We start from the raw sequence: 26,085 nt of genomic DNA, 5'->3' as shown, positions 1-26,085 counted from the left end.
GTGAATTTTAAAAAAAGCAGGCAACAGATTACCTCCAACAATACTTCACAATGATTCTCAAACTGACAGCTTTATTGTATCTGCTTCCTCAATTTATTTGCCTGTTAACAGCTCAATTAAGCTTGACAGATTGTTATGTAACCAGTTTAAACTGAAAACATGCTACTACCTTTTATAAAAATAGCACTTCCTATCACAGTAGTATAAGAGGAAAGGAAAGCTGACACTCAAAAAGCTAGGACATTAAGTTGGACTCTGCTCTTGCATCCTGATAAGTTGGAAAATGTGACTCAAGTCAGGAAATAAGTAGTACATGCTCCTATAAAAAAGGAATCCTCCAAAACACTTATCAAGCTGCAAGAGTGATTTCATGAGGATAATGGTCTCAACACATGTGGAACAACAGAAGCTTCTTGGGGTTTTTTCAAAATACTGGCTCCCTAAGTTATAAACATCCAAGTTACAAATGGTTGCATTGGCACTTTCATACTGGCACAGTAAGTCCTTTGCAGTGTTTTCATACAGGTACAAAAGTACTGGGCCATCAAAACCAGCTGTTTCAAGGGACGTACATTCCAACTTCTGGACAGACCCCCGGAATAGAACCAGTATGTATGCTGGGGACTTGGTGCACATCTCAAAGCTATAGAATAAAAGTGCACAGCACAATATTATAATTAAACCACAAACGTGCAATCATGTTTAGACTCTTGAATTCAAAGCTTGCAAGCAACACTCAAATAGTTGCCTAACTCTTAATATCTTTCCCCATGCAATACAATTACACTAGAAAGACCGCACGCCAGCTCCATCCACTCTTTCCCCACTACCACTGCTTTCAACTTGCTTCTACACTTCCATTTCCCTGTAAGCCTGGTTTGTAGGGTCCCAGGTGTTTGGCCCATCCCCCCACAGCACGTGATGCAGTTTTAGTCAGACTCAGGTCAAGTGGCAGGGCAAGTAATACACTTGGCGGTTACCTGGCAGCCCTGGCTTTTAAGGCCAAGGCACGTGGGCTGTCTGACTGCACTGGGGATTTCCACATTAGGAGAATGTTAACTGGGTGGTCACACGAGTCCCCTAAGGGAGGGGACAGTAGGCAGCCTATTATGTTTGATCTCCTGGCCTCACTATGCGAGTCATTCAGTGCAGTCTGTTTCACTGCATTTGAAGCACTGCTGTTTAGGGCTGCCGTCCTTGTCCTTTTTGGGGGGGCCTTCCGCCCGGGTGAGGTTTTGGCACAAAGTAGGTGGGACTCTTCTGAGTGTGCCCTATGGGTCACAGATGTACACTGGACCCAGGCTGGCCTGAGGCTGAGGCAGTTGAAGACAGACCAGGTTGGTCATGGACAGTGGGTTCAACTGAATGGGGCATGGAACTCCCCACTTTGCCCGGTGGCGGGGCTGTGTGAGTATGTGGCTCAAAGAGGTGTGTTTGACGGGCCACTCTTTGTGCACAGGTGGAAGGAGCACTGTTATGCTGGGAATGGGGCCGACTTAGTGCAGGATGCACATAAAGTGAGCGGATCCCAAGATGTCAATGATAGTTCCCCAATGGCGCAGAGGAGGCTGGAGCCCCTCACTAGGTTCCAGTTCCTGGCTGTGGAGAGGAAGTGTTTGGATGGCCTTGGCCAGGACTCAGCCAAGTTTGGCCTTGATTCATTTAGGATAGGGGCAGCAACGGCTGCTGCTGGCATGGGTTATGATAGCAGGGAGATCAAAAGAATGGAACAGGGCTGTCCTTAAGGCAGCAGGTGGCAGAAGACCTCGCCACACTGAGAAGCTGGATGCCTGGCCTGATCATCATATGGTTGGACCTGCTCCCGCGCCAGGTTTGGAGGTGTACCACAAGCCCGGCTGGAGTTGATAGTACCAGAAGGAAGGTGAATGCGCACCTGGGGAGGGAAGTGTTGGCAGCCGGCGGCCTGGTGCTTTGCCACCCAGATAACATGAGTTCTCTGCCGCACCTTTACAGGGGAGATGGTGTTCATCTCTCAGAGGTTGGGAACCATATCTTTCTGTCGGACTTGCAACGGGTCCTACGAGGGCTCTAAAATGGGGCTGGGGGATGCTAAGCGCTAGGCTAGCCCCCCCCCCCCCCGTGTGGCAGGGTAGTGCAGGAACTGGAGGAGAAATAGGGAGCCAGTGTCTACCTACCGGATCGGGGGCAGCCTGGCTTGACCCCGGAATGGAATTGGGATGCTTACCTTCGTGGTTCCCTGGTTCAGGGTGGGCAGAACAATTCAGCTAGCTGGACCCCGTTTCCAGGGGTTGGTGATGAAGAACCTGGGGGAGCCTTGGGCGAGCTCAGGTTCTGACTCAGGGTGGTTCGCCCAAAAGGAGGGCTCAGACAGGAACTGTCTCCTCCTAGTTAGGTGCCCGCACTAAAGGGGGGGTGTATAGTCAGGACCCACTGCATTGTACCAATCGCTGCACAGCCTTGTAATGGAATAAATCATGGCCCTGTTTCAACCAAGTCTTTTGTGTCATGCATGTTTGTGGGGGGATATCTGGGCAAGAGGGAAGCTTTCACATACCACATACCACACATTATATACAAGTATATGTTACAATTAGATATTGATTTTAAAAAGTGGTATTTGGGCTGGCTTTTAATAAATTTATAAGACTCATAAAGTAGAAAGGAAGTGCTTGGTTCCATTTCAATAAGTTTGGGTATACCAAGAATTGAGCACTACTGTTACGCAAAAAATTCTAGATTGAGGAATTGTGGAATTCAAAATTCACTCCAGTCATGTATAAGTGTGTGTGCACTGGTTGCAATATGACAAGGTAGAGCAAAGGAAGGGGGAGAGAATCTCACTCCCTAAAATAGAAAACCCCCGTTTCAGCATGGGAACACCTTCAGACCTTGCTTCATATCTGCCAAAGGCCCCCCCCCCCCACAACAATTTCTTGTAACTTCTTTAACAATAAGTAACATGAAGTAACAATGACTTCTTTGCCAAATCAGGGGCCACCAGGAATGCATGGCAAGGGCTGAGCGTACCTAGAATATACTCAGGTTGTGCTATGGTGACCTAGGATGCTATTTCAAGTGCTGGCTCAAACTTCGAGAATGCATGAAGTTAAAGTCTGTTATTGCAACACTTCCACTCCAACTGGAAGGATGAATTCTAGCCTGGATTCTGGTTGGGAGGAAAACCCACCCTATCCCTAGTTCTTAATATCTTCAGAATGCACTGAAGGAACATAGTTTCAAAACTGTGGAGAAGTCATAGAAAAAGCTACTTATATATCCACATATGGAGCAGGAAGAAGGAGTATGCAAGACCTTGGGGAACTAGAAGTATCTTAGGAATAGAGAGCTCAGCTAAGTTGAATTTTTAGAAGGACAAAGTCATCCAACTTGAACTGCAGTTAGCAACTTATAAGCAGCTAGTAGAGACTCTTAAGCAATGGCCATAGTACACACCAACCACAACCCCTAAACCAGTAGTATTCAGACTAGGATTCGCAATGCCCCAGTCTGAAGGCCCTGGCCTCTCCCCCCTTAAGGGGCGGGGGGGCAGAGGGGAATGATCCCCAGCATTGCATTTCTCGGGGGCTGCAGGGACTGGGATGTACTCACCAGTCCCTGCAGCAGCGTCCTGGGAGTGTGGGGAGCCCTGTGCAAGCGTCTGCTCCACTTTCACTTTCTGCAAGCTGGGGAGCCCTACAGTCCTGAGGATCGCTTCACTGCCTTCCCCTCGCCCCTGCTGCCTCCCTCCCCTCCTTTGCAAGCACTTACTGTGACTTTTAAACTCCCAGAAAGTTTGAAAACCGCAGTCCTAAACAGTAACTAAGAACAAATGCAGATAGAGACATTCTGAAGTGACATTTCTCAACGCTGGCCAACAGCTCCGTTGATACACCGAGTTTAAACAGGACTTCTAGCTCCCATTTTGAAGCAAGCCATGGTGCGATAAAATTTCTCACTTTCCCAACTACTTATAAAATAATTTCACATTTGGAGGAATCAATTGCACGATATGCTTTCAATGCTCCTCACTAAGTACTTTAAATGGCCACTGCATGGTGCAGTGATATTCCACAGTGAGCTGCACGTTGCTGGTGCTGTGTGAATATCAGGACTACATATTACACTAAAAACATGAGCCCTGCCGGATCAGGCAGAAGGCCCATCTAGTCCAGCTTCCTGTATCTCAGTGACCAAACAGATGCCTCAAGGAGCACACAACACAACCTGCATCCTGGTGCCACTCCCTTGCACCTGGCATTCGGAGGTAGCCTACTTCTAAAACCAGGAGGCGCACAAAGTGAGCGGATCCCAAGATGTCAATGATGGTTCCCCAATGGGACAGAGGAGGCTGGAGTCCCTCACCAGGTTCCAGTTCCTGGCTGTGGTGAGAAAGTGTTTGGATGGCTTTGGCCAGGACTCAGCTCACGGTTTGTAACCTGTGATGGATTTTTCTTCTAGAAACCCTTCAATCCCCTTTTAAAGGCATCTAGGCCAGACAGCATCACCACACCCTGAGGCAAAGAGTTCCACAGGCTAATTACATCCTGCGTAATTGTGTCCACATAAAGCAGTGTCCATACATGTGTCATTTCAAGGAGATGCTATATGCCACTCAATGTATGGACAAGTCCCAAATGGGCTAGAAAATGTTAGGAGGTCTCTGCTTCCTTTGTTCAAAATTAAGAGAGACCCTTTCCCGCAAAACACACATGCTCTTTACCCATTGAGGAGATTCTGACAGGCGGGCGTGGTTGTGGGACACAATACAGCTTTATAGTTTCAGCTTGCAATTCCAGAACATGCTCATGATCTTTCATTGTGAGCAATGGTCTGAACAAAAAGACTACCCTGCTGGACCTTTCAAAAGCATACAATGAGAGAGCCAATAGGAACTGTTCAATTACATCATCCAACTGAAGTCCCAATTGGTTCTGGAGGTTGTCTGGTAGGTTCCTAATGAGGCCTAAAAGCCTTTAACAAAACAAAAAGCCACACCAATACTGCAGCACTGGTCACTCCAATGTGGTCTAAACTTCTGAGTTTCATGATCTACAACAGAGCAAATGAAACCAACTATTAGAACATAAGAACATAAGAAGAGCCCCGCTGGATCAGGCCAAAGGTCCATCTAGTCCAGCTTCCTGTATCTCACGGTGGCCCACCAAATGCTCCAGGGAGCACACAAGACAACAGACACAACCTGCAGACTGAGGACAAAGAAAAAACACCTGGATTGAAGCATACAGTAGAAAAACAGGTAGAAAAATTATTGTTGCAAAACCAGCTAATTAAATCCATGAATATGCATAAAGTTCATGATTAAAAAGCATACAAATCCACTAAGCCAGGGGTCTCCAAACCATGGCCCAGGGGCCAGATGTGGCCCACAGCAAGCCTCTTTCCAGCCCACAGCCAACCTCTTGTCCACTGAAAGCCTCTGGCCCACTCAACTGAGCATGACCAGAACTGTGCTCTGATTGTGTCTGGAGGGTGTTCTGAGGGCCAGAGAGGTTGAATGAATGAGCCAAGAGGTTGAATAAATGAACCCATTCATTCATTTATTCACTTACCTAAGTTCCATCTCTAATTTATTCATTTAAATTTTACATTTAAATTTTTTCTCTGGCCCTCCACACCATGCCAGATATTTGATGTGGCCCTCTAGCCTCTTTCCCCTGGGGGCTGGGGATAAGAATAGGCCCTCAGTTTGGCTGTACTTGTCTTAAGAGGCGACTAAACAGCCACCGGGTAGATGGGACTCATCAGCCTGGGAAGGCAGCTCATATGAAAGAAGGAAAACTCTGATCCCAAACCTCCACTGCCTTGTGGTTACATCCAGTTATGGAAAAGGCTTCAGGAGTCAACCTCAAGGAAAAATCCGGAGCCAGAGTCCCTGAGGCAGTTCATGGCTGAACACAGTCACGTTCTGGCAACTCCTGCGACGCCGCTGGAACCAACCGTATTGGCCTCTGCCTTTCCATTGGACCATTTCAGCGACGTGGAGAGGGGGATTTGCTGCATGGGTAACAGCCTATCCTCCATACCTACTTTACCCAGGTTTTGCGCACTGGAGAGGACACTCTGTTCCAGAACCACCATTCGGAGCGTGACACCATAGTCTTCCGAGACTGAAGGATGCCAACCTTCTAGCCAAAACGTTTGGAGACCCCTGCACTAAGCAAACATTATGAACAGAAGGAATGCAGGGAAATGACTATCAAACTTATTCCCCATCCAAACACTGGCTGCACTCTGACAAGGCAGATAAAAAAATCCCTATGGTATTTACTCAAGAGAAATCAAGCAATCTGAGGAAGCTAATGTGCTGACATGCTCCAAGAAAAAATACACAAGCAACTGTTTTATATACTGTAATTCACCATCTTCTTTAAAGGATACCTACTTATTTCTAGAATGTCATCCCAATTTAACTAAAGAAGGAAATCTTAGAATGGTTAAAGCAGGAACAGTGAGGGTGGAGGCAAAATTCAAACAAGAGAAAAGTCCTGACTTGCACCTTAGTCTCTTTGCCATTCAACTACACCAGCTCTTTCATCTGGAGAAGCCTGGGACCTTCTGCATACAAACATGTGCTCATCTAATGAGCTATAGATCTATCCCCAGAAGACTACTGAAATATGTTCACATAAAATATACCTGCCAATCAGCATTGTGGCTGAGTGAGGATTCAAACCTGTGTTTGCCATATCCAAACCCAGAGATATTTGAAACAAAAGATAGTTTATTATCATTTTTAACATTTGTAATGGTAAAATGTAGCTTGCAGAATGCATTAAAAGGGAACAGCCTAAGAGTTTTCAGTATTATGATTTTACAAATTACTGTAAGTGATTCTCTGATGTGTAAGACCCATATGTGTAAGAGAGTTAACATACAAATATAAAAGCGTCAAACAAAGCGCACACACTCTTATCTCCAAGCTACAGCTGTCTTTTGAATGAACTGGAACAGCCATGGAACTGAGATGGATCCATACTATTGGAGAAAACGATCAATGGACTTTCTGTAAAGCCAACAACAGATTGCAGAATGCTATGAAATTCATTTCATACACATGAAGCATGAGAAAAACAAGTTTTTAAATTTGCTACTTCACAATGTGACTGCAAATTCTGTGAAGCCACATTTTCAGCTAAGCAAGACCATTTTACCATAAAGCCTTTCATCCATCCAATCCTCTGAACAAACTTGACCCCTGCATTCATCATTCAAGGCCACTAATACTGATCCAGGATTTCTTTCTCAAAACTATTATTCAACAGCACACTTATCTACTGCAGTCTCCTGGAGATTGCCACAGCAAAGTACTTTATGAGAGATCTACTACATCACCGCACATATCACTAACTGCAAACTCCACCATTGTTCTTTTAGCTCGACCCATAAATGCCTAGTTTTAAAAAGACAGCAGCAGAGTAGAGACTGAACTACTGGGGTAGAAGCAAACTTAACTACTGGGATAGAAAACAAATGAAAGCCCTTATCAATATGCATGCATACACAGCGCATGAGTGTCTGTGTGTTTATACACACTGTGTAGAAATTGACTGTGCCTCTTACATGTCATGAACTTTTAGCCTTATTGCTACAAATTTTCTGTACTTCCTGGGTACATCTGCCCACTTCATGAACATTACAAAGTGCACTCTACTTCATGAAAGTTTATGTCACAATAAATCAGCTAATCCTTAAGGTGCCACAAGATACTTTGTTTTGGTTAAGACAGACACTCTTCTGGAATTTGCTCAAAAACAATCTCAAAGAGGGAGAGGTCAAAGGTTTCTTCTGGGGTAAGAATAAACTGCTCACAAAAATTAAGAACACATTCATTCATTTTTTAATTATGTGGAGTGAAAGAGTAACTTAGAAATCTCATTCTTCATCTTTGTTAGTTTTTGCACTCAGATCAATCACCTTCACCAGATTACATCCTATGCCATAACTGCAAAAAAGAGCACTCTACCTAAATAAGATGCAATGCATCACATAGGTTTGCCCTCAAAGAACCAAAATGTGAACACGACACAGGAAAGGCCTCATTTTACCTCTGCAAGGAATCTGACTGACACTGCAAGTCATCAAGACAGATGGGTTCCCCACCCCCAACAGAATTTATTTCATTTTATTTCACTTAAGACTCAATTCAATAAAAAGCTAGAAAAGGTCAACCTCATTTAGTGTGATGGATGTGTGCTTTTGTTCAATATAGTTAGCATTTTAAATTACAGGTCAGAACGTAAGTTATGGTGAGAAACATAAATAGAAACTATTACATTTGCAGCTTTCAGATAACAGGATGTGGTAGTCTTTTTTTTTGTTTTTAATTCACCACTATATTTATGTTATCCTGGTTTTCAAATACAGGTCAGTAAATGCACCTTGCTTCATAGTTTAAGCTGACACATTTAACATAACACACCTGCCATGGGCCTGTTCCTAAACTAACCATGCTATACTATTGTATACCGTCCCAGTTAGTCAAACTGGCTGATATTTCTCACCTGTTTGTGTTGAGATATTTCTCACCTGCAAATGTTTCTTTCTTGGCTAGGAATAGATTCATGTCCTCCCCTGCTACAGCAAAATCTATAATAACCCATTTTCCTCCCTTTACATGCATTATACCAGTTTCACACATCCACAAGTCCCTTTCTCTTTAAATCTACATGAAGACTCATGGTACAGCAATCCCTCAAACAAGCTGATATTAGAACTTCAAATTTACCATATATACTTGCCTATAAGTAAAAAAAAAAGTATGCCTAAAAATTGAGCCTGAAAACCTGGGTCAACTTATACATGGGTCAATACAGTGAATGAAGCAGAAGCCTCTGGGAGCTTTTGGGAAGCTTCTGTGAAGCTTAGCAGCTAACTGATGAAGTGGTGGGTGGGACTCAGCTGAGAAGAAGGACACAGGGGGTGGAGGAAAAAGCATTTTTACTAGTAATTATGGTATTTAGAGGCAGCCATTTTAGCTTCTCCAAACAGGAAGAGAAGGCGCTTACAGGAATTGTAGTCTGTATGAGTGTTGCTGCTATAGAAGTGCAACACTTACTCCCCACGAAGTCTCCTCACCACTCCCAAAAGCAACTTCAACTCCCTTCCAGTTTGGAGAAGAAGGTAAAATGCCTCCTTTTATTTCTTTTTGCTGCTGCCTCAGAACATTCCTGGCATGTCATTTGCAAAAAATTTCACACCCCCTTAAGTTTAGGGGTCTGGCTTTTAAAACACCAGGATATAATCCTCACTTCCATCTGAAACAAAGTCCCAGGCTACAATTCAGAGCACCATTACTTAAGAATAACACCCATAGAAAGCAATGGGTCTACTTCTGAGTAAATAGGGTTGCAACTATTGGGTTATTGCTGTTATTGGGTTAGTGAGTAACTATTGAGTAAACAGGGTTGCGAGAGGTGCGAGCCTTTGGCGCAAGCCTAAGGGCTCTTGGCCCGTGGCTCTTAGCACGGGGATCGTGCCCAGAAGACCGTAGTTCCCTTCCTGGTTGGTGGACTCAAACAGCGGTTGGATTATTCCTTCCCTTCTGTTTAAAGGCAGGGGAGAGAGGAACAACAGAAATCCTTAGGGCAGCACAGTCTCTTTCCAGCAGAGGAGGGGCCTGTGAGACATCCAGTATTAGGCCTGCCTTACTTTTATTTTTTTATAAGCAGCCCTGCTGGTTGTCTCTGCCTGTATAGGCCAGTCTCAGAAGGTGGGCCTCGCCACATGTGTTTTTTCTTAGGAGGGAGCTCAGGGGAAGGGAGAGGTGCCACTATCAAGAGAGTGACAGGCCAGGGGAGATATGGTGGTGGGGGCTGGACAGGCCATTACAGGAGAAGGAGTATCCATCATAGGCAGATGATCTCTCCTTCAGGTCCTTCCCCCAATTCTCGGATGCCTGGTGGTCTTGGCAGTGAGTCCCTGGATCTGAAGCTGCTGCTTTTGAATGCCAAGTCTGTGAATAACAAAACCTGCATCATCCGGGATTTAATCCTAGATGAGAAAGCCGACCTGGTATGCATTACAGAGACCTGGTTGGACATGGTAATCTCTCCGAACTTTGTCCACCAGGTTTCCAGGTGTTGCAGCAGCCAAGATTACAGGGACGGGGACGGGGAGTTGCAATGGTCTATCGTGAATCCATCTCCCTTACCAAGTACCCTGTTCAGCAGTTTGCGGGGTTCGAGTGTCTGCACGTTGTGTTGAGAGAGCCGGACAGGATTGGGATTCTGTTGGTGTACTGCCCACCCTGCTGCCGAACAGTCTCCCTGCCTGAGCTGACCGGGGTGATCTTGGGGGTAGCACTGGAGTCCCCCCGCCTATTAGTGCTGGGGGACTTCAATGTTCATGCTGAGGCACCTGCAGCAGGGGCAGCTCAGGATTTCATGGCTGCCATGACAACCATGGGCATGTCCCAGAAGGTCTTGACCCCAACACACACTGCAGGACACGTGCTGGACCTGGTGTTTACAGCTGGGCACGGGGGTAGTGATCTGGATATAGAGGAGGTTAAGATTACTCCGTTGTCATGGACAGATCACTTCCTGGTAAGGCTTAAGCTTGTTGCGGATTCTCACCTTCGCAGAGGCGGGGGACCGCATTCTATGTTCCGCCCCCGGAGGCTAATGGATCCTGAAGGTTTCCTGAGGGCTCTGGGAGATTTTCCCACTGCCAAGACTGGCGTCTCATCTGAGGCCCTGGTTGACCTCTGGAATGGGGAAATGACCGGGGCAGTGGAAAAGATTGCTCCGGAGCGACCTCTGCCTCGTCGCAGACTCAGAGCGGCTCCTTGGTTCACTGAGGAGCTGTGAATGATGAAGCGGCAGGGCAGACGTCTAGAGCGACTCTGGCAGAAAACTTGTGATGAATCCGATCGGACACGGAGTAGAGCTCATTACAGAGCCTACTCCGTGGCTGTGGTAGCAGCGAAGAGATCTTTCTTCTCTGCTACCACTGCGTCTGCTGAGAACCATCCGGCAGAACTGTTCCGAGTGGAATGGGACCTCCTCCATCAGGCCCCTCCAGTAGACCAGGAGGAACACACAGTCAGCTGCTGTGACGTGCTTGCACTACATTTCGCAGATAAAAATCGATCGTATTCATCACAACTTGGATGCCACATTGACAATGTCTGACGATGTCCCCTTGGCAACTGCTTGTCCAGTGTTGTGGGATTCTTTTCAGCTTGCACAGCCTGAGGATGTGGACAGACTCCTTTGGAGTGTGAGGCCATCTGCCTGCCTGCTTGACCCTTGCCCAGCTTGGCTGATAAGAGCTGCCTGGGGTGGACTGGCTGAGTGGACAGGGAGGGTAGTCAACTCTTCCTTGATGGAGGGGACGATGCCACTCACTTTGAAACAGGCGGTAGTTCGCCCCCTCCTGAAGAAGCCCTCCCTGGATTCCACTGTGCTGGATAACTACCGGCCAGTCTCCAACATCCCGTTTCTGGAAAAGGTGATTGAGCTGGTGGTGGTGTCTCAACTCCAGAGGATCTTGGATGAAGCGAATTATCTGGATCCTTTTCAATCTGGTTTCAGGTCGGGCTTTGGGATGGAAACCACCTTGGTGGATGACCTACGCCGGGGACTGGACAGGGGAAGTGTGTCCCTGTTGGTCCTGCTGGACCTCTCAGCAGCTTTTGATACCATTGACCATGGTATCCTTCTGGGCCGATTGGCTAAGCTGGGAGTTGGAGGCACTGTTTTGCGGTGGTTCCACTCCTACTCGGAGGATCGGTCCCAGATGGTGGTACTGGGGGATACCTGTTCAACACCCTGGCCCTTGAGGTGTGGGGTGCCACAGGGTTCAATTCTGTCCCCTATGCTATTTAAACATAAACCGCTGGGAGGGGTCATCCGGGGGTTTGGAGTGGGGTGTCATCAATATGCTGATGACACCCAGCTCTATGTCTCCTTTCCCCCAGACTCCAGGGTGGCAGTTGAGCTCCTGGAGCGCTGCCTGGAGGCAGTGAGGATCTGGATGGGGGCTAACAAGCTGAAATTAAATCCGGATAAGACAGAGGCTCTCCTGGTTCGGAAATCCTCGATGCAGGTGCTGGACTATCGGCTTGCACTGAATGGGGTTGCACTCCCCCTAAAGGAGCAGGTCCGCAGCTTGGCAGTCCACCTGGATTCGCAGCTGCTCCTGGATTCCCAGGTGGCAGCTGTGGCTAGGGGGGGCCTTTGCTCAGCTTCGGCTGGTGTGCCAGCTATGGCCGTACTTGGATCATGCAGACCTAGCCACGGTGATCCATGCCATGGTGACATTGAGGTTGGATTATTGTAACGCGCTCTACGTGGGGCTGCCCTTTAAGATGGTTCGGAAACTGCAACTAGTGCAGAATGTGGCGGCCCATGTAGTCACTGGAGGTAGATGGTTTGACTCTGTCAGTCCGCTTCTCCAGCGGCTGGACTGGCTGCCCATTCGTTACCCTGGCCCAATTCAAGGTGCTGGTTTTGACCTTTAAAGCCCTATACTGCTCTGGGCCAGGGTATCTTAGAGATCGCCTACTCCCGTACAATCCAACTCGTCCTCTTAGGTCATCAGAGAAGGCCTTTTTACAAGTGCCGCAGCCTAGGGAGATATGTGGGACAGCGGCAAGAAATAGCGCCTTCTTAGTAGTGGCACCAACACTACGGAATTCCCTTCCCCTTGCCTTAAGAACTGCTCCCTCTCTTGAAACTTTTTGACGAGGCCTGAAGACCTTCTGTTTAGACAAGCCTTCTGAGTTCCTGGCCTTTTTAACATCTGTTTACAGGCCTGATACTTTTCTAATTTGCTGCGCTATGCTCTTTTCTTAGTTTTTATCTGACTGTTTTTATGATATGTTATGTTTTTTATCTGTTTATAAACTATGTTTTTAATTTGTTTTTAACCTTGTTTTGTAAGCCGCCTTGAGTCCCTTCGGGGAGAAAAGCGGGGGTAAAAATAAAGTATAATAATAATAATAACTATGTGTAGCTGCTCTTGTTCATCGTAATTCCTTGTTGCTTGTCTCTCTGCTGTGAACTGCACTGCATATTCCCAGTTATGTGTTATAAGTTGTATGTTATATGTAGAGCCTCTGGTTTAACAGACCACGCACCTTAAAGGTAGATTTGATTAATAGTTCTACCAGTATGTTGTTTACAAGCACTAAGACAGTGTTTACTAAAACGTTTTGAAGACCAGAATTTAAAAAGTTAATAAAAATGCATCTTATGATCCTTTACTGTATTTTTAATAATTTAGAGACTGTACAGTTCTTAGGTAACAGTTACTGGAAGTTTACTTTTCTGGATCTGGCCTCTGGTGAAATCAGACAAAATTATAGTCAGGCACTCCCATAAGTTTAACCCCTGACTTATCCAAGGGTCATAGAAAATTCCACGATTTTGGCTCAAAACATGCCCTCAGCTTATCTGCGATATTGGCTTATAGGCAGGTATCTGTGGTATTCAGACTATAGAAACATATCCAAGCACCTTGAAATATATAAATTTCACCCTGTCCTATAGGAACCCTTCTCTCACAACTGTTTTTATTTATATTTTATTTTCAAATTATTTCCTGCCTTTCTTTTTAACAAAGACTGCAGAAATGTTAGGAAAATTAATGCATGCTAAAACTATACTAACATAGAATGCAACCATCAACACCCCAATGTTTCAACCTATTCCATACACCAAACATTTTGATAATTTTGTATTGTATTATTATAATAGACTGCTTTACTTTTTTTTTTAAATCACTGTCAAAGAAATGTAAAGAAGACCAGCACTGTGAATAGGTGAAGAAACTGGTTATCTTTGAAGACCCTTTGAAGTATGCAAACAAGCTTTCCATAATTAGCGTTGGACAAGAACTGAGCAGTTGCACGCTGCAATAGTTGCAATTTTCAAACAACTTCCTAAGAGCAGAAACTGCGAGCATCTCAGTAATTCATACATTGTTACCAAGGCTTGTATGACAGAGGCAAGATCATCATGTTTGAGAAGTAAACATATTTAGTACCAACAAAAATTGATAAAACACAGTCCTAGCCCTGGCCACAACCTGTGCATTAAGGATCAAAGCCAGCTCCAGAAATATAATCAAACAATGAACAATCCTTCCAATAATGTTTTACTTCATAAAATACATATGTGCACATGCACAGAGAGAGAGAGAGAGAAGATGAGCCTAAACCCAAATCAGATGAGTCCACCTGTGACCAACACCACACTCTTTTTTACTTTTTCATTCAGGGATATCACTGCTGTTCCTCCATCCTTAGGACCTTGAACAACAACATGGAAGACAAAACCGACATTTGCTGTATCCCACATGATAATTCCCACAGAATGGGAAGAAAGGTTTCTAGCATTGGGTTATACAACAAGCTTTTGCTGGATGCATGCTAACCAGCAAAATAACAGTTGGTAACAAGCAGAAAATCAAAGAACCATAGGGTGAATCAAAATCAAAGTGACCATGTAAACCAGAGGAAGGAGGCAGACCTGTGTATTTACATGAGGACCAAGTTCAAAGCTACACATTCCAGAATATCCAAAAACTGAAGAAAAAAAGATTCTGCAATTCCTTATTCCGCAATACCAAATAGCAAAAAATTAGTTCAGAAATTAATGGAATTGCCACCTCCCTTCCAATACCATTATTTTACTGAAAAAATTTAGCTCCATCTCTAGAAAAACACAGTTCACATGGAAATCATATTTTAAAACTGGGTGTTACTGCCTTAATGATTTAATGTGTTTGGGGATAAAAATAATTAAATACCTGTAACCATGTTGATATCCTGCATCAATTTTTATATTCTAGAAACTAAAAGCCAATCTACATATTAACCAAACCCTATGGCAAACTTATTCCACATAGTAACTACCTTTGCCCTGTCATCATCTAGTGCAGTTTGCAGACTACACAGAATTGCCTTAGCAATGCCAGGTGCCTGCAAGAGCCTCCAGCACACATGAGGAACCTGTCCACTGAATGCACAGCAACAACAACAAGTTGCTTCAAAAATTAGAGAGGTACAAGGAAAGAGACTGTGTGGAGAGAGCACTGGCAATTGAAGTTAGAGAACCAAAAGTTTAGTAGAGTGCAGATTTAGGATTGTTAGAATAAAGTATACTCTGAGTCTAGAAAGTGAATTTGGATCGTGGGTCTGACTCCTGAAACTGATAAGGTTGAAGACTACTGCTTAAGGCAGGGGTTCAGCTGCCAGGATCACATCATTCATTTTTGTGTGGGCTAGAGAAAACACCACAGACTTTTCTATATAATTCAAAAAATGTCCACAATAGCACAAAGATCTGCAGCTGTAAGGCTGAGTGTTGTCCATCTTTCTGTTGAATTCTCAGCAAGAACAACCCAACCCAGCAGTATTTCATTCAGCAAGAAGAGAATGATGCATAGTGGCAGAGAAAGAAGAGGTGGGGCTGCAGCTGCACATAATTATAACACCATAAAGCTCAGGCAGCCAATCAAAATGCGTTGGTGGGACAGATTTGGCCTGGGGATAATAGGCTACACACCTCTGGCTTAAAGCAACTGCCTTCATAGACTCAAACACACAGAGAGCTTACTACACTACTTGCTATATTGCTCTAGGTAAATTTCTCTGTATATACAGCCACCTTAATTATTTTAGAGAAAGGTGAAGTGGAAATGTTAGAAATATGGGCATTTTCTCATGGGTCACTAATGAAAATTCTTTTAATATTAGTTTTTAAACAATCTCTCCCACATGTGCAAGAAAAACATAGTGATAATTATTTGCAAATAAATTTAAACAACTGTTCTTAAAAGTTTGGACCAATGTTTCTCAATCAGTGGTACAGGTACCACCAGTGGTACTTGAGGTGGTGCCTGGTGATACTTACAGGAATGCAATGCAACAGACAGTAGCAGGAGGCTCAGATAGATGGGCAGAGCTCCAAAGTATGCTTTTCTGTGCTCAAAAAAGTCTTCCTGATCAGCCTGAGCCTCTTATTGGTGTTTGCTGCATCCAATCTGACCTCCCAACCGATGAGTAACTCATGACCATGTTATTTCAAATAGGTGGATCATGTGAAGTGGTACAGCAGATGACAAACCTTGAGAAACATTGGTTTAAATCAGGTTCATGGTATAATTAGAACAGCTGGAAAATTCAATCAACTTCTAGAACAGTGGTTCTCACTCCTGGATCCACTTTTTAGAATGTGAATCTGTCAGAACCCACCAGAAGTGACAGCAAGCAGGAACATTTTTAACAATCCTAGGCTGCAATCCTACCCATACTCACCCAGGAGTAAGTTCCATTTACTATCATTATTAAAGAATATACAGAGTAGCTTGTTAAAAGGACATGTCTGTAACATTTCCCTAAATGCATTCACATACCATGGTGGCATCAAGTCGAATATATTAGAAATAAAATTTTTAAATGAATCGGGTCACACCTGAAATTGGCTCGTGATCCACCTAGTGGGCCCCGACCCACAGTTTGAGAATCACTGTTCTAGAAGACAGAGGAGAGAGCTGAAGAAACCAGCAGAGTAAACAAAGTGGAATTCAAAAGACGTATCTAGTAATACCTCTTTTAGGATTACCCAAAATGACAAAGTCTTGAGCAAGTTTTTGACTTTACACCAAGCCCTTTTTGCTTTGCTTAACATCCAATTTGAACTGAAAAGCTCAAAACTTTGCATCTTTTAGGGTCCAATCCTTACCAAATTTCCAGCACCGATGTAGCCACAATGCAACCCAGAGGTAAGGGGACAAACATTCCCTATCATGAGGAGGCCCCGTAATTGCCCCCTTCACCACATGTGCCCCGTTGGCATGGTCACATCAATGCTGGAAAGCTGGATAGGATTGGGCCCTTAGTGGGTCCTAAGAAAGGAATAGAGGTGACCTTTGGATTTACGTCTCTATGTATATTTGGTCTGTTTGCCTTCTCAATATTTTTCTTTCACCAATCAACTCTAGGAGATCATTAAATTTTGCACCTGTTTTGTCAAGCTTTGCTATTTCCATACTTAACCACTGTTGGATCTTGGCATGAGATATATCTGGGGATTCTGGCATGAGATACAACTGGGGCTTCATCAACAAAATGAGCCTGAATCTGGTTTAACTGCTTATAAACATATTTAAAAGTTACTTTCCTTTCAAAACAATTTAATTTTTGTCAGGGATGGGCAAATCCAGTACAGCTTGACTTGAGTCAAGCCACAAGTTTCCACCCCCAGCAACTTGAGTAAAAAATGAGTCCTAACAGGGGCACTTTCACAGTCACCTGGAGCATTTTCGCAACTCAAAAAGATTCAAGTCATTCCCTTTAAAAAGTCCCTGGAAAAGTTGTTCCTTTTCCAGTCATGGAAAAAAACAGGGCTGCAGCCAGGGTGTGTGTATGTGTATGTGTTGGAGTTCTCCTTAAACACTCCCCTGCTCTCCCATACCATCTGCGGGGGCCAAGTGACAAGTCAGAGGTCCTTGACTTGAATCTTTTGCTGAGTCATCCACATGCATGACTTGAGTGTACATTAGTCAGTGAAAAACGCTGATTTTCGCAACTCTTACTCAAGTCACCTGACTCAAGTTCCCATCCCTGATTTTGTTTGGTTTTTTTCAGCTGTCTCTTGCACAAATGGATTTTTTTAATGGACCAACTATTACAGAGTTAGGTCCCCAAATGTTATTAAGTAAAAAAAACATAAGCAGCATTTAGGGATAAATTGTGTAAGATAAGGGAACCAACAAAGAACTCTGTATTTCAAACTAGCCCTTAAAGGTTTTGCAACTGTTTCAAGCATATTCGCTAACTGCAAGAATACCTCCTTATTATACACCTCAATTTCTGGCTTCCATGCCAACCCAAGACACTGAAATGAATGCTGAGGTGTTGGCAAAAGGGAAGAATGCTACTTAAACCTCCATTTCTATCTGCACAGGGAGGATGGAGCTATGCCTGTGTCTTGGGACACCGCTGGATATGATAGTATCATGCGCTAACCCAGCTGATGTAAAATTCTTATAAAAGTAGTAGATGCAGGAAGTGCAGCATGGGGGGGTGAAGAATGAGAATCTGAAATCATGCCATACACTATGCTCCCCCTCCCCCCCAAAAAAATCTATTTGTACAGGCATTTCTTATTGTACATCCAGTTGCAGAACTCCACCAGGAGAAAACACGACTTTCAGAAAGGGGGACAAAGAAAGTACAGGCCAGTTTAGCTACTCCCCTTCTGCTTACCCATGCTGCACTTTCAAACTCAACAGCATTCCTCTGTAGGAATTCAAGGACACCCGATTCTGACAGACATGTCTCCTGTTAACACATCTACTTTGGCCCTTAGCTTACACAGGACCAAGTCAACTGGCAAAGCCAGTATTTCTAGATCTTCACTTCTTTTTTATTCAAAATAAGCCTCCTGTTTGTTGACAAGGGTCACAGGAAAATAATGAGCTTTGCAACCATTAGCTAAATCAGCATATATATGTATTATTAAGAGAGAAATGTAAAAGAGATTCCTCAGTTATATTTGTGTTATCCTCACACCAAGTTTAATACACAAGCTGCTTGTCTTAGGAGAAACAGCTGATCCACAAGCAGATACTTGTTCTGCATGGAAAAGAGGTTCTTGATAACATAGCCTTAATATTTAACCCAATACCTGTACTTCGTACAAGGGAAATGGTCTCTGTCTGAACTATTCACACAGTTATATTGTTATAAATATTTCTACTTTGCTTTTTTCAAACACATTTCAACATATCTTACATTATAAAATAAGATGACTGCCACCACATAAAATAAGACAGCGGAAAAGAACAGTGTACAACTAAGGAGAGAGACATTAAAACCAATATCAGAAGGAGAGCCTGTTTATTCAGCAGAATCCAAAGAATGTATGCTGAAACAGAGGTATTTTCAGCCTCCACTTAAATGTAAACATATCCTGATGTATGCTTACTCTGAAGTAAGTTCCACTGTATCAAATGGTGTTTACTCCAGGAAACTGCACGAGATGAAGCCTTATCACAGGAGTAATCAATTATTCTTCAATTTTAGAAGTACGTATATCATGTGAATTAAAGTTACTTGTACAAAGTGTTCAACAGGAGACTGACTAAAGCCGTACAAACAAACACAAAAAAGGTCCCAATTCTCAGAATCAAACTCTTTGGCACCAGAATGTTTCATCCCTAAACAAAAGATCTTTATGTTTTAGCAAACCACAATCTAAATGGGCATGACACACTATCAGTGAGGCCTACTTGTTGCAAGCAGGGTACTGCTTTCAGTAATATGGAGAAGGAATAACAGTAGTATCAATTTCAAGTATGGGATCACATTATATTCTAGAGATAATCTAGTTTTTACCTCAGCCTCAGCAACCAGAATGTCTGGGATTAATTTCTGCTATACATTTTTCCCATTCACAGGTCTCCTTTCTTTCCAAAATGTCTTATTCATTATCTTTCCTTCTTCCATATTGCTTATATACAATGGTCTCTCTAGTCAGCACACAGCCAAGTATGCAATTGGAACAAAATATTCCAAGAAAAACTCTAGTTCCACTCTGCAGAGCCTTTAGGTATTTTAAGGTTGCAATCCTATACACACTTTCCTGAGAGTAAACCCAGTGAGCACAGTGAGTCTTATTTCTGAACAGACATATGACAGCACTAACAAATCCCAAACACATAGTTGCATAAGGACAGAATACAAGAAGCATGACAATTCCAACATACATGTTTCAGAACTAGAAAGGAAGCAGTCCTTTCTAGCAGATCAAATGAAGTGCTTTAACGCTGGGTCCCCATTCTTAATACAGAAACCCTAATGGAATATTTCAGATTCCTAATCAATTTTTAGCCTGCTGAGGGAAACAAATGAAACAGCAAAGAGCACACTACCCTTAGGATTGAGGAATCTAAGAATAGATACAATGAGAAGAAATGATTGACTAATCGAAAGTATCTGAGTTCAAAACAAAGTACAGACTTTCCAATTGCCACCTAAAAACAGTGAATAACCCTCTCTGCTGGCAAATGTTCTTGTAAATGTATCAAAAGACCTTAGGTTTGCTTTTGATCTATCCTCCCTAAAATACAAACTGCTATAAAAATTACTTCATTTTGCCAGTCTAAAAGAAAAAAAATTGTTTTACATTAACAAAAATGTAAGTTAACAAAAAAAAACCCATACAGTTACAGTTAATTTAAAGCAGTGCCCCTCAAAATTTTCTTCTATGTTCTCTGAGACTCCCTGAGACCTCTGCAAGGGCTACATAAGCACACCATATATGGCCACCAACCATCCGCTGCCTGGTTTATGCTGGCACTATGGGGCTCCCTGAGACTCCACACATGTGCCAGTGGGATTCCCTGAGACTCCTTATAGAAAGGGCTCCAGAGATGCACTCTGAGATCCACTGATCTAAAGAAAAGCATAAGCATGATACTGCTTTTCTTCAATTAATGTTTAAATTATCTTTCCATTATAATTATAATTTGTATTCTTCATTTTGACTGCAGAAATAAATCTGCTAAACATCAGTTTTGTTTTTTTAATCAATTATGATTCAGCACAAAAATGTATGGTTACATAATGAAAAAATTCCAAGGAGCATCTACTACACCTAGAGCAGTGGTTCCCAACCTTTAGGAGCTCGTGGACCACTGAGGCAAAAATTGGAATTACCGTGGACCACACTAAACCCCTGCACACATATAACATAATTAAATTTGTAATAATTAGAGAATATTTATTAGAAATTTATTATTTATAGAGAACATTTCTGGGTTGCTGCTTCTGTTGCCAGCTGTGGTTGCAAGGGGTCCATTCTCTGCTCTCTCTGGTGGTCTATGGGGAAGCATCTCACAAACAAGTGCCCCCCCCCGGACTACCAGAGATGGTGGGACTGCCCACAGCCACAGCTGACACTTCACTGACAACTACAGACAGTCTGTTCTCCACCCTCTCTGGTGGTCTGTTAGGGAGCACTTGCTTGGCGAGATAATTAAACTGATCAAAAGTGATATTTTTTCTGAGATCTCACAGATCATTTCTCAGGGTCCAATGGACCACGTGGGGTCTCTAAACCACAGGCTGGGAACCAATGTCCTAGAGACTCTTCATCACAAATATAAATATTTGTTAATTTTCTTTGAGAACTCTTAAAACAAAGCTTTGAAGTCCCCTGTATGAAACCTTATTTTCAATCATCATATTTTCCTCTTATTTTCTACAGGATGATCCAGTTGCAATACTTGTTCAACACCAAAGACACACTATAAACCTACAGTAAATCAGAACAGAACTACAGCTAACGTGTACATAAAATAATCATGATTAATGGGGAAGCTGCAATGCCATAAAGGCTGCCCAATTCTACCTCACCAACTCAGTTTAACCTGACAAACTATCCAGTGCATAGTGTCATAGTTCATGCACTTAAAAATTCTTACAAACAGTTCTCTCTACTTATGGATTTGCTTATCCCCAGGGACCAAGATTGCCACTACAATGCTGTATTCACGGGGTATTCTCAGCTATCCATGTCATTGTGAAGGTTTCTACCAGAAGGTCTCCAGTGGAGACCTTCAGAAGCTCCCACCAACATTTAAAGCTGTGCTATTTGAGGACACAATTTTGAAGGTCTCTGCTACATTCTGAGGGTCTCTTAAGCATCCAGAATGTCAGGAGAGACCTTCAGAATGCAGCAGAGATTTTCAGGATGCCAGTGGAGACCTTCAAAATGGCACCCGAGAATAGTGTGGGTAGCTTTAAATTGGCTATGGGAAGCTTCTGAAGGTCTCTGAAGGGCATTCTGAAGCTGTGGTATTCGCAGATGCCTTTTAAAGGTCTCCACTGGCTTCTCCTGCTGGCAGGCTCTTGCTGGCACCTTCCCCTAACCCCATAGGATCAATGACTCCCTATCTGCAGAATCAGTAACCACTGGGGTTTCCAGGAACCTAACCCCAGCAGACATCAAGAACTGACTGTAAATTGCCTCAGTCTTGAAACTGCTATTTTAAAAATAAAATAATAGAATTTTGTTGGCTTCTCTGATCCCTGCACTCTGAGGGCAAGAAAATTAAAGCCAAAATTAACTATACAGTGGACCCTCTGCACCCACAGGAGTTCAATTCCCAGCTTCCCCCCCCCCCCCATGGATACCAAAATCTATAAATGGTCAACTCTGCTTTAGAAATTTTTTTTTAAATCACATTCTCTACCACAGCACCGCAAACTGCACCAGCTGTAGGGTAGTCTCTGGCGGACACTGAATCCACTCCTGGGTTGTGCAAAGACTGCAATCCCCTCTCCTTGACCTTAGCACATCCCAGAAGGATTTCCAAACACTTCCACTAGGTGCGCCAGGGCCAAGGGAGGGGGTTGTGGGCTTCTCACAACCCAGAAGTGGCTTCAGAGACCACCCCATGGTCCAGGGGTCCACCAGTGGTGGAACCAGCATATACCAAGACCATGGAAAAGGAATCCCACTGAAGGACTTGCAAATCACAACAGAACTCCATTAACACCATATGGCCAATATACTGTTCCATCAGCAAAACCTATATGGATCACTTCACTGCAGCCCCCCAAAAGCAAAACAATAAACTGTTATTTCAAACACCATTACAAGTCAATTGATGGGAGGAGGGTCCTCCACAGGGGAAAATGGAGCTTGACCCTTCCAAGATAAAAATACATTTAAAGATTTCATGATTAATTAGTAAGTGACTTAGACTAGGTCACACACAAGTCTTTAATTCAGTAATGCAAATATTTTCTTCTGGTGATCCAATCTCATTGTGTGTCTCTCATGCCTAGTTCCAAGCTGGCTTTTCATTCAAGCCTCTGTAAGGCTGTCACGGCAAGAGAAAGGGGCCTGAAGACTAGACGCTCACATGACCAGACTCTTTTACAACAATCTTCTCAACACAGGGTTTCCAATGGGTTCTGCTCTTCTCTTCAGCAGCAGTTGGCTAAAGGTTTTGATAATTCTTTCTCCTCAACAACTTTCAGCCAATTGCTGCTGAGGCTGCCAGCAGTTGTAAGGTAATTTTCAATCCAGTGAGTTGTCATTGGGGTACATAACAACAAAGAGCCCTACTCAAGATACCTCTTGGATACTACTTCCTTTCAGGTAAGTAGAAGCAGTTGACATATTGGGAAGAAAAAGCACAATTCTAAATAGCAGATTCACCATCCGTTTGCAACAGACCTTGTTCCTAGTATGACAGACACAGTTGGTGTAGAAAGGTGGACCTGGCCTAGTAGATTTTTATTTTCAAATTCCTCACCAGTGCCCCCTCCCACCCTCAAAGATGTTACGTACAAATTTGAGCCCCCTCCCTCCAAGGAGCTCTAACTGCCAGACATAACATTCCCTCAACCCCCTTTTATCCTCACAAAACCCTAATGGCTATGCTATGAGAAGAGACTGGCCAACATGATCTTGAATGATCTAGTTACATCTGAAGTGTACAATATTAACTCTTCTGAAAAAAAGTACACATGAATGTTCTTAAGGTACAAATTTGTGCAGGGGTTCCTACCCCTCCAGGACTAGCATGAATGTCTCCAGGAATCAGCATTAATCTCCAGATTACCAAAAACAATCTTGGAGATTTTAATAGTCTGAGAGTGTAAAAAGTGTTTGAGTACTGGGGAAGGACTTCTTTAGGTATAACTTCAGAGTTGGCTGCCCTATTAGAACATAAGAACAGTCCCACTGGATCAGGCCATAGGCCCATCTAGTCCAGCTTCCTGTATCTCACAGCGGCCCACCAAATGCCCCAAGGAGCACACCAGATAAGAGACCTGCATCCTGATGCCCTTCCTTGCATCTGGCATTCTGACATAGCCCATTTCTAAAATCAGGGGGTTGCACATACATATTCTATATGCATATTCTGTATGCAGGTCCCAGGAGGGTTGCTTTCTGTATTATATTTGTACTGCTGCCTCACACAGTCTTCAGTATGAAGACTATTGTATAATGTCATACTGATTTTTGAGAGCATGATAAAGACTACAATAGATTCCACACTTGATTATATGTGGAGCAACATAAACAAAAAGAAGGACACATGAACCATTGCAATTGTTGTAGTGATGCATGTTACGCATGAGCAAAAGACATTGGTCTCACCAACTCCAAACCCCACCAGGCATACCTGCTGCATACTACTTGCAAAGAGAAGCAGAGGTAACATGAAATATCACTAATTATAAGTAAACTGCACATTTTCCACATATTATTCACTTTTTTGTCTTAAGGCATCCCATGGGTCTATCATAAGAACGTAAGAACATAAGAACAGCCCCACTGGATCAGGCCATAGGCCCATCTAGTCCAGCTTCCTGTATCTCACAGCGGCCCACCAAATGGCCCAGGGAGCACACCAGATAACAAGAGACCTCATCCTGGTGCCCTCCCCTACATCTGGCATTCTGACTTAACCCATTCCTAAAATCAGGAGGATGCGCATACACATCATGGCTTGTACCCCATAATGGATTTTTCCTCCAGAAACTCGTCCAATCCCCTTTTAAAGGCGTCTAGGCTAGACGCCAGCACCACATCCTGTGGCAAGGAGTTCCACAGACCGACCACGCGCTGAGTAAAGAAATATTTTCTTTTGTCTGTCCTAACCCGCCCAACACTCAATTTTAGTGGATGTCCCCTGGTTCTGGTATTATGTGAGAGTGTAAAGAGCATCTCCCTATCCACTCTGTCCATCCCCTGCATAATTTTGTATGTCTCAATCATGTCCCCCCTCAAGCGTCTCTTTTCTAGGCTGAAGAGGCCCAAACGCCGTAGCCTTTCCTCATAAGGAAGGTGCCCCAGCCCCGTAATCATCTTAGTCGCTCTCTTTTGCACCTTTTCCATTTCCACTATGTCTTTTTTGAGATGCGGCAACCAGAACTGGACACAATACTCCAGGTGTGGCCTTACCATCGATTTGTACAACGGCATTATAATACTAGCCGTTTTGTTCTCAATACCCTTCCTAATGATCCCAAGCATAGAATTGGCCTTCTTCACTGCCGCCGCACATTGGGTCGACACTTTCATCGACCTGTCCACCACCACCCCAAGATCTCTCTCCTGATCTGTCACAGACAGCTCAGAACCCATCAGCCTATATCTAAAGTTTTGATTTTTTGCCCCAATGTGCACGACTTTACACTTACTGACATTGAAGCGCATCTGCCATTTTGCTGCCCATTCTGCCAGTCTGGAGAGAGCCTTCTGGAGCTCCTCACAATCACTTCTGGTCTTTACCACTCGGAAAAGTTTGGTGTCGTCTGCAAACTTAGCCACTTCACTGCTCAACCCTGTCTCCAGGTCATTTATGAAGAGGTTGAAAAGCACCGGTCCAAGGACAGATCCTTGGGGCACACCGCTTTTCACCTCTCTATCTGACTGTTACACAACTCCAGGGCAATCCCTGAGAATGCTCTGATTCTTGCAGAGGTCATCCTTCTTGCCTTAATGTCACACAAAGCAAGACATAATCTTAAATAGCAGGGAGCACATACAGAAAAACACAGTCTTGAAAAAAACTCTTATGGTTAACTTATATTTGTCCAAGAATATACATAGCATTTTTAATAAAGTTGGAAAGCAGCTAACATGGACAAGTTGCTTTAGTTTCTCACATACAACTGAAACCTGACAATATGGCTTGGTAGGAAAGACGCCATACTGGTCAAAGCCCACTAGTGCTAGATCAGTGGCTCCCAACTGGTGTTCTGCAGACCACCGGTGGTCCAAAAGAACCTGAAAAGTGGTCTACAAGGTCTCACAAAAAAAAAATTGGCCTTCAGCAATTTTAATAAACGCTTCTACCACTTTTCCCTCCTGTGTCTCTCTAGCCTTTTCCCTGTTCTAGGGGGGAAAGAATGGGAGCCACCAGCACTTTGGAGGAAGTGGGTGGAGTGTGCAGGAGAAGCTCAGAGGAGTAGGAAGGAAGGCTCCCTGGACCAATAGGAAAGGAGTCCTGTGAGAGGCAGACAGAGGCCTATAACAGGCATGTTAGTCAATGAGGGGGCGAGAACACTGGCTGAAGAGGGAGGGGAATATGTCCATGGATTGG

The 26,085-nt window shown here is 43.8% G+C and overlaps 1 protein-coding gene across 2 annotated transcripts in view; it reads right to left on the bottom strand.

Moving 5' to 3' along the window:
* Positions 1-26,085, bottom strand: part of ERBIN (erbb2 interacting protein) — a 103,017-nt gene that overhangs the window by 72,848 nt on the left and 4,084 nt on the right. The gene's annotated exons all lie outside the window — the stretch shown is intronic.

The sequence above is a fragment of the Tiliqua scincoides genome, chromosome 2, assembly GCF_035046505.1.
Source record: "Tiliqua scincoides isolate rTilSci1 chromosome 2, rTilSci1.hap2, whole genome shotgun sequence".
NCBI classification, from domain to species: Eukaryota; Metazoa; Chordata; class Lepidosauria; order Squamata; family Scincidae; genus Tiliqua; species Tiliqua scincoides.
This window is presented reverse-complemented; position numbering and strand designations above follow the sequence as displayed.